The sequence below is a fragment of the Hippichthys cyanospilos genome, chromosome 14 (assembly GCF_059441005.1).
Source record: "Hippichthys cyanospilos isolate Australia breed blue-spotted pipefish chromosome 14, RoL_Hcya_1.0, whole genome shotgun sequence".
In the NCBI taxonomy this organism is placed as follows: Eukaryota; Metazoa; Chordata; class Actinopteri; order Syngnathiformes; family Syngnathidae; genus Hippichthys; species Hippichthys cyanospilos.
In genome coordinates this window covers 13,392,576-13,401,197 of record NC_142382.1, presented here as the reverse complement: position 1 = coordinate 13,401,197, position 8,622 = coordinate 13,392,576, and the positions used below count along the sequence as shown (strand labels likewise).

At 39.6% G+C, this 8,622-nt stretch overlaps 1 protein-coding gene across 1 annotated transcript in view; it reads left to right on the top strand.

The window, feature by feature from the left end:
* Positions 1-5,450: 5,450 nt before the first annotated feature.
* tiam2a (TIAM Rac1 associated GEF 2a) overlaps positions 5,451-8,622 on the top strand; it is a 77,842-nt gene continuing 74,670 nt past the window's right edge. Inside the window, exon 1 of the mRNA XM_088433088.1 lies at positions 5,451-5,591. The gene's annotated coding sequence lies outside the window, so the exon portion shown is untranslated. The remainder of the gene's footprint in view (positions 5,592-8,622) is intronic.

Genomic DNA, 8,622 nt, shown 5'->3' with positions numbered 1-8,622 from the left:
ATGTTTTCTTAATCCTTGTAATAACAGTGTGCTTTTCTAAAACAATACGCAAAGTCTTGGACCATCATTCACTCTCTCACAGAAATACACACAGACATACAAACACACACACTTTTTTTTCTATCAGAGTGGGGACATCCCATTGAAATAATGCATTTTCGAGCCCCTAACCTTAATCATCACAACAGATTGTCTAACCTTGAATTTGACCCTAATCTCAACCAAAATCAAATTCAAATCTATACTTCAAAAGCCATGACCCTCAAAATAAGGTTCTTGTGAAGTCCACCAAAACAGTTTCTACAAGTTCAAGAGGTCCCCACGTAGGCAGTAAAACCAAAAGTTTGGTTCCCACCATGCGGGAAAACGAAGGGCAAACACACATACACACACACACACACACACACACACACACACACACACACACAATTAGCACCTTGACTAATTCTTCATTCCCTCTCCGTCAAAGAAGTTCTCAACAGCCACCATCTTCTTGCTTTCCGACTGCCACCACTTTGTTCTGCCCATGTGAACACTGTAATGGGGTTGTAATTGTGTGCATGTGTGTGAATCGGGTAAGATGGTAAATGGCTTTACTCGGCCTCATCACCATTCTACTGTTATTTGGACTGTATTAGGAACCTCTCCTTGTAATTTCCTTGCACTTTAGTAGCTTTCTGTGCTAGAAATGAGTGGCACAGTAGGTCATTGTGTTAAGGGGTGATTGTTGCTGGGCAAGAAAGAGGCCTCAAACACTGGCAAGCCTTTGTGATTGTATGCGCGCACGTGTGCGTATTTGCAATCAGACAAACCCAACTCATCGATGCGTCTAAATACAGCAGACGACTTAAAAGAGACGATTGCAGCAGCGCACAGCAAAACAAAAGAAGTTGCACGGGGGAGGTGATGGAAGGGCGGGCTAAAGATAAGGCATGAAAAAAAACAAAGGCTTTTAATTGAACACGACAGTTCTGATCCAAGTGATACCGTAAGCAGCTTCCCAAGGTCCTTACTAATGAGAAATCAATGACAGCGTGTGACCCAACAACCTCTTGCACCAATGTTAGTTAAGGCATCCTCGGAGCAACTGATTGAGTTTCACTTACAATTTATAGATGGGTAACAGCATTAAGACACACCTCCTAATCTATAATTTGTTCAATAAGGGGATGGGTTGGATCCTTTACTTCCTTTAGAAACTCGATTGATTTTGTTTACACAGCACTGTTTTTAACCGAAAATTACAATCTGTTAATTCATCCCCTACTATTGACAGCTGTGAATGTCAAATATCCATTCTAATTCACTGACGGCTGTGTCAGCTAAACTTCAATTTCATTACTTTAAATTTCACATATACATTGTCATGGATTTCAAAATACAGTATGTTAAAATAAGACATTAGACGTCAAGTGGTTGGTTGGCCTGAACCTACTGTAGAATTCAGATGTTGGCAGGGGTGCACTTATTTATTTATTTATTTTTTGGTGGTTTACTCACATGAGTACCAGGATGTAGTATTTGGTTCACACCCTTTCTTTCATTTAAAAAGTCTTCCTCAATGTCGCTCCCACATTAAGCACAATGTCTGTGTGCATTCAGCGATGTTGCGTTATTCAAGCCTGTGTCATCAAAAACTTTCTTAGGTCCATCAGTTATGGTTTGCGCAGTTCTTTTAATTATACCCAGCCCCGACAGCTAGCCCAAGACGCTTCATTAAACAAACAAATTATCCTCAGAATATGTACAGGATGCGCATGCTTAGATTTATAAAAACACAAGGAGAAAACTATTACGCAGAGCCTGTCTTGTTCCTGCAATTTGTCTCGCAACCAAGCAAGAGGGCGATTATCTACTGCTTCTCTATTCGCTTGTTTGTTAGCCATAAGTCGTGCTATATTTATGTGTTCTTTTCATCATACTTGTCACATAATGGATGGCTGAAAATGTATCAAACGCGCCCGTTTTCTCTGCTCGCTGAGGACGTTTCAGTAAAACCTGCACCACATATAAGTGTGCGTCAAGCCATGGCACATCTTGAAGCCACTTTTCAGGGAAAAAAAAAATGTTCAGTTCAGGTTGTTGTCATGAGTAAAAGTTAGGTTGGGTATGCAAATGCGCAAAATGAAGCATCCGTTACCCATTGGTGAATTCTGTCACGCATACGTACCTGCATACCACTTATGTGCATACCTGGATATTATTCTGTTATTTAAAATAGCTAATCACTGCAGAAATACGCAGTACATGACAAGACTCAATATTCCATCAGAATTTTCTGTGGGATAGATATCCGAATACCAGAAGTATTTGTTAGCTGCATTTCTAATTGTTATGTTGTTGGCTTGTGTGTAGTCTTATGGAGAAGGCAAATTTGCTGTTGAGACCTGACATACTTTTTATTTCAGCACATCTCCATTTGCAATGACACACCTTTTCTGGTAGCTTTTAAGACTGCAGGACTTGCATAATGAGATAACGTGTTGATTTTTAAGAAGATATGCTTGGCCAACTAGAGCTGCTAAACCCAGCAGAAGGGCGCTGAGAGGACGGGAAGCTGCACAGGCACGCTTTATCGATCTATGATGACTTGCAGAGATATGCATGGACGCCTGGCCTCCCAGTAGAGCACCAGTAGTCAGGATGGGTCTAGCTTGCTGTGCCCGATATGCCTGTCCCAAAAGCATCATTGCGCAACACTGAGTTTTTCTGATAAAATGAAAGACGTTCTGACTGTAGAACGAGTGTTACCAAAGGGCTACTGCTTGTGGTCAAGGGAAACTGAAAATAAGAATGCTTCTCATACATTTGCTGCATGAATAACAATGCATTTTGGCAAGGCACGCATGCTGACTGGTTCATTGATTGTCTGACTAAACCCGTTTCTTATCAGCTCATTGATTCATGTGACAGACAAGCCTCTTACTGACTGAGAACCTAACCGCAGAAAACCACATTGCATAAAAACATTAAAACGTGTAACCACAACAATAAAACAGTTGAGGATCATTCATAGCAAAGGCAAGTTTTAAAATGTGATTTTATCATATTATAGCATATATAAATGGGTAAAAATACAAACTACTACGGTCCAGTATGAATGATACATATTGTACTTTGCATAATAAGAACCATATAAAACGGGAAATGTGTGTGGAACGTCATATTTTTCTTTGTTTATCTTTGTTAGTTAGCAAGCGACTTCCTGGTTGATGGAAGAAGACGAACATATGGGAGGTGCATTTACGATTCTCGTGACTTGGGGGTTGGTGAACAATTCTGTTGATGCCAAATGTCAAAAAGGTCACTGAAGATAGTGGCCAATAAATGGATAACAGATTGAAGTGGCCAGTACGATTCTTGGTTTTAGACTGTTCCTGTGCTTTCATATGGTTAAAAAAAACATGCACCCCTTTACAGATCATGACTGTTTCTTTTGTGTATTTGTTTGGGTAAACCTGATGTGTCCTATCGGTTCTTTTTTTTTTTCAACCCACAATGACTGCTGTGAAAATGAACTGTTTGAATTGAATCGGGGTCATAGATGTTGATGATGGACATTTTATCATCGTCTCGTTTATATTTTCCTTTTTCACCAGATTTTAAATTTCTCTGGAACCCATCATCTGATTTTCAAAATTGTTCCGTTTGGTGGAAGTCCCTGATTTACGCAGACTTAGCATTTTGACTGAAGGTATATTTGGGTAAACATATCATGTACTAGTTTTCAGGGAACTGGATGGATGATCCAAAATTGCAGTACCAGGACGTAGATCAATACCTTATCCATTCTACGAGTTAGTAAATAGTGAAGGCATCTTGCACAGTTATCCAGCTTAAACGTGAACTGGTGGAGTAAGCCACCACACAACAGTTTTTGTGGCATCATTTGTGCAGGTAAGCGTTTAATCAACTTAGAAAACAAAACAAATCGCTCATGACAGCAGACACTGACTTTTTACACGCAACCAAGGTTTGTGAAACCCTGATTGTCAATGTTATGACAAAGAATGACATGCACACATACACAGCCATTCTTTGTGTTGTGTTCTGTGACCCTGGCTGCCCCTCAGAAATATTTGTAGCTATGCCTCTGACTGTATTTAATACTGAAATGAAATGACGCAACATAAGCAACTGAAATGGAAAGACATTCGGGTTTCAAAATTGTTGAAAAAAAAAAAGCTTTTCAGATTTTCTGCTACATATTCATCAATAATTGGTATTCAGTTATAAAATGCTTGGTTGGCTCAGTGTGCAGATCAATGGTACAATGTTTAGAACATGATTTAATTAGTGTTTAATACACTGCCACTGCAATTACAGTAACAGGGTTGTGAATAGGGAACGAATGTTAGCTTTCACTTAAACTAGCTATTTAGCTAGCTGTTAGTCGTAATGTGACCTTTGCGATCGAACTTGAGTCTTTTGAATGAGTTTTCACTTTGAACTCTGGAACTTGAGTATTTGTAACGATGTTGTTTTAAGCTGTGACTGAATGGTTCCCATTAAAAGAGGACAAACATATTCATTTCAGTTAAAAACAAAACAAAACAACAACAACAGCAGCAAAGATGTCTTATTTTGATCATAAGTGTAACAGTTGTATGAGGTAGAGTGAGACATTCCAGGCTAACTATGCCAGAAAAATATGAAAACTAGAACCGAGGACATAATTCTGCACTTCCGTTCTTTTAGAAAACTTCCGGTAATGGTCAAGTCCAGCATGTCATGTACTTTGCTACTTTCTGCTGCTTCTACCATCCTAAAAAGTTATGATAAGAGTATTGTGTGCATGTTATGGGACAAACATTCCTTGAAAAATCATTATAATTTCAAATACACAATATGCTTAAAGTGGACTGGCACTATTTGTGCATGTGAAATTAAGAACAGGCCGGTACATTTAACAAAAACAAAACATAATTGACAGCAATTGTTTTTAAGTTATATACAATGATTTCACCAGTTTGGCCACTTGAAAATACATTTTCCTCCCTGTGGCTTGTGAGCTAAAATGACACTTGTTTTAGCGGGTACTTCAGACAGACTTGTTATATTTCAAACTTTTTTTTCTTTTTTTTTTTTTAGCTGTGGCTTTAGAGAAATACAATTACCCAGAAACTGCACGTTTTATTATTTGTACTTTTGGGGTTGTAAAATGTCCCCAGATTCCAGAACGACCCATATAATGGCTCTGAACAGCACATGTGTATTTCTATTCTTTTCCCGAGTGCCGTGCAAATTAAGTGGTGGACTTCAGTAAGTAATTAACATGAGTGTAAACACAATCCATTCGTAAACGTTCCCACGTGTTTTCGTGAATATGAAAAAAAGGAAGGAAGGAAGCTAGTAGTAGCCAGGGCCTTGCCCCCTCCCTGCTAATGCTGTCCAGGGGAAGGAGGAGTTTAACCCCACAATGTCTGGGAGGAGTCGGCTCGCTCTCGGTGCTCTCGGTCCTGTCTGGAAAGCAACACGATCTAACCCGTGGAAGTAACATACCGAGCAAGCCCTCTTTAAATACAACAAATCTTACCTTCAAACGTCGCGAGGAGATTTACAGGATGTTTGAGCGGACGAAATACTAACCGGTGAGTGGGCAACTTATTTTAATATTGCGCTCGCTTTGTACGGTGCCATTTAATCAATATATTGGCTCACATTTCAAGGATAATCATATTTTCCAGTGCTATCTTGTTTTAGGTTGCGATTTTTGTGTTTATGTAAACCCGTAACATTGTTCGACAAAGCATGATCAGGTGTTTGTCCAACAAGTGTTTCAGCTCAGACTCACTTTGCATTGTTCGACACAGCTGAAAGAAACTTATTTATAATCGCTTTAAGTCGGTGGCTGTGCTTGCACTTTGTGCACACTTGGATATGATCTGTTCGTTGAAATATTTGTGGCGTTTTGCAAAAACAAATGAAAACGGGTAGTTGAAATCGTAACTAGAGGGGTTCATAATTAAAAGTCCATGTGGTATAATGGTTCAGTGGTTTAGCATATCGCCCTCGCGGAGTTAGAAATTGAGGTTCGAAACTAAGCTCAATCATTACAAATAGAATGCATGTTCTCCACTCGTTGAAGTGATACGCCTCCTAAAAAGTTGAAAATTAAACATTTCCATAAGCATACAGTACGAGTGAAAAGTTTGTAAACACCGGCAGCTTTGTGATTTTGTTGCTGCTTTTTATGTTAAATCTGCACTGTAGATAATCACCTAAATCGTCGACAATAGAGTAAATATTGATGGATTGAGTTATTAATCATAATACATTTACCAAATAATTCCATTTGGCAAGCAGTAATTGATGGTCAAAAATATAATTATATATATATATATATATATATATATATATATATATATATATATATATATATATATATATATATATATATATATATATATATATATGCTTCAAATAGCACCTTTTGCCTAGATAACAGCTTTGCACAGTGGTATTTTCTTAGTTTTGTGACCTGGAATGACTTCTAATTCACAGCTGACTCTGTCCTGACTCTGTGAAGTATGCAAATTTTAAGAGGTTTCCAAACTTTTGACTGGTACTGTATGTGAGTGTAGAGTGTTCTTTTACTGTGTGTGTCCTGTGAGTGACTGCAGACCACTGGAAGGTGTTTCCCCTCTTTTACCCAAATTCGGCTGCAGCTCACTTGTGACAAAAATAAGCATACAGAGCAAAGAAAATGAATGGCTGGCAGAACGAATGGATGTAATGTGTATTTGGGAGGATTTTCCATTCAAATATTAGCTCAGGAGATGGTGAACATTTCGCCCATCGTGATGTCACTCACTTCCTGTGTGATTTATGGGAGCGCCGGCCCTTGCACTCAATCACAGGACATGGCCGCTAGTTGTATTAGAATGTGATTTAGTGTGTCTCTATTGTTATTTGGCTGTGTGCTGATTGCAAAAGGCTCTCAAGGCCCATACAGAGCCAACAAAAGGGCACCACCTCCCCCGAAATGAGGGGCCTGACCAGAGCAAACAGAGCCAGGAAGGGCAGCCTTTTGGCATTTTGGCCCTTTTCGCCTTGGCAACCCACAAGTGTGACATTTCTCCCTTTTCAAAAACACATGGCAAGGAGGATGTAAAAATAAAAGCACTGGCTAATAATTGGAACTTGGGAGTAATCTCTTTATAGGTTCTGCTTGGACGTCATCCAGTAGTGTGTGCTGATTCACTCTTTTGGGGTATTTATGTCCTAATTAGCATCATTAGTGATCGGTTTATGAGGCATTGAACTTGTGGGATTGCTGTTTACCTCATTTGCACTGGAATTGGACTGAGCCGGCACGAGCACCGGCGTAAGATACTAAACAATGTCTGTTAGGCGAGACCAGCCTCATTGGTTCTGCCTGGTTAATGGACCATAAAGAAATTGCAATCGACTTGGATAATTGTTGTATTTCATGTGTCTGTATGTGTGCACACTTTTAACTGTGGAAACAGAACGTGGTGGGTCAGAAGTTGTGGCATCGTGTTCTTATTTTCGACCATGCGGTTTACATTTTTGAGGTGAGGAAACGATATCCACCACACGGAACATGATGTTTATGTTATTTTATTTTTCCTTGTGACGAGTGTCACCTGTAATTTCTTCCTTAAAAGCATGCGATGCTTCTGGTTGTTTTCTTTTAGTGACAGGAGGAGATGTTGAATAATTTGAATGGTGACAAAAACGAAGGATGTAACATCAGCCATCTTCCTTCGTGGGTGGTCATGGAGATTTGAAGCAATGACATCATTACCAAATAAACTTCCCTCATGCAAATCACTCTTGTTGTTAATGTCAGATCATTTAGTGTGAATTATGCATGGCGGCGCAGGCTTACGGATAATGGAAAATAACTTTTCTTCTCGTTTGATGGTCTGTGTGGCCAGAAGGATTTTTTTTTGGGATTGTTCCAACGCTTCTGCAGTCTATTAGGAAGTTTGAACCGCTGTTAATTCCGCAGTCGCCAATGTTTCATGTCTTCCCCCCTCTGCATTTTTCTCCATATATGGCAAAGTGTACATGTGACTTCAGGCATGGCTAACATCTGTGCTCACCGTCACTGGGTACCATCCTTTACGGCAAAGGTGGTGCACACAACTTGCAGACTGACTGAACATAGAGTCATTTGGACTAAATGGTGACAATTTATCATCCTTTTATGTTTTTTTTTTTTTTTTTTGTTAGTGTAGACTGTCCGGTGAGGCCGGTGTGGTGGCGCTTTGTGCGTTTCTATTTTCTGCCCTTGTGGTTTGGATTGTATTTGTCTTGTGTTCATGCAGCAGCATCTGGAGAGGTTGCTATAAAAAGAAGCTTAACTAGAGGCCGGTGCTGACAGCATCTTGGCCCAAGACCTGTCATTTAGCAAGTGAAGGTCACCTAAGAGACACATGACTGGTTTTGACCTGAGTTTGCGCACCGCAAACGCAACTCTGCCAGTACTGTCATGGCTTTTAGTGGCAGTAAAGAAATAGGCTTCAATATTTTACTTAATGCATAATTCAGTGACTCTGAAACTTTATTGAAAAGTTTTCTTGCAGCTGTGTTTGTGGACCCACAATCACGCATGTGTCCACTTTGAGAGGATTTACCCAGTCAAGCTGCACT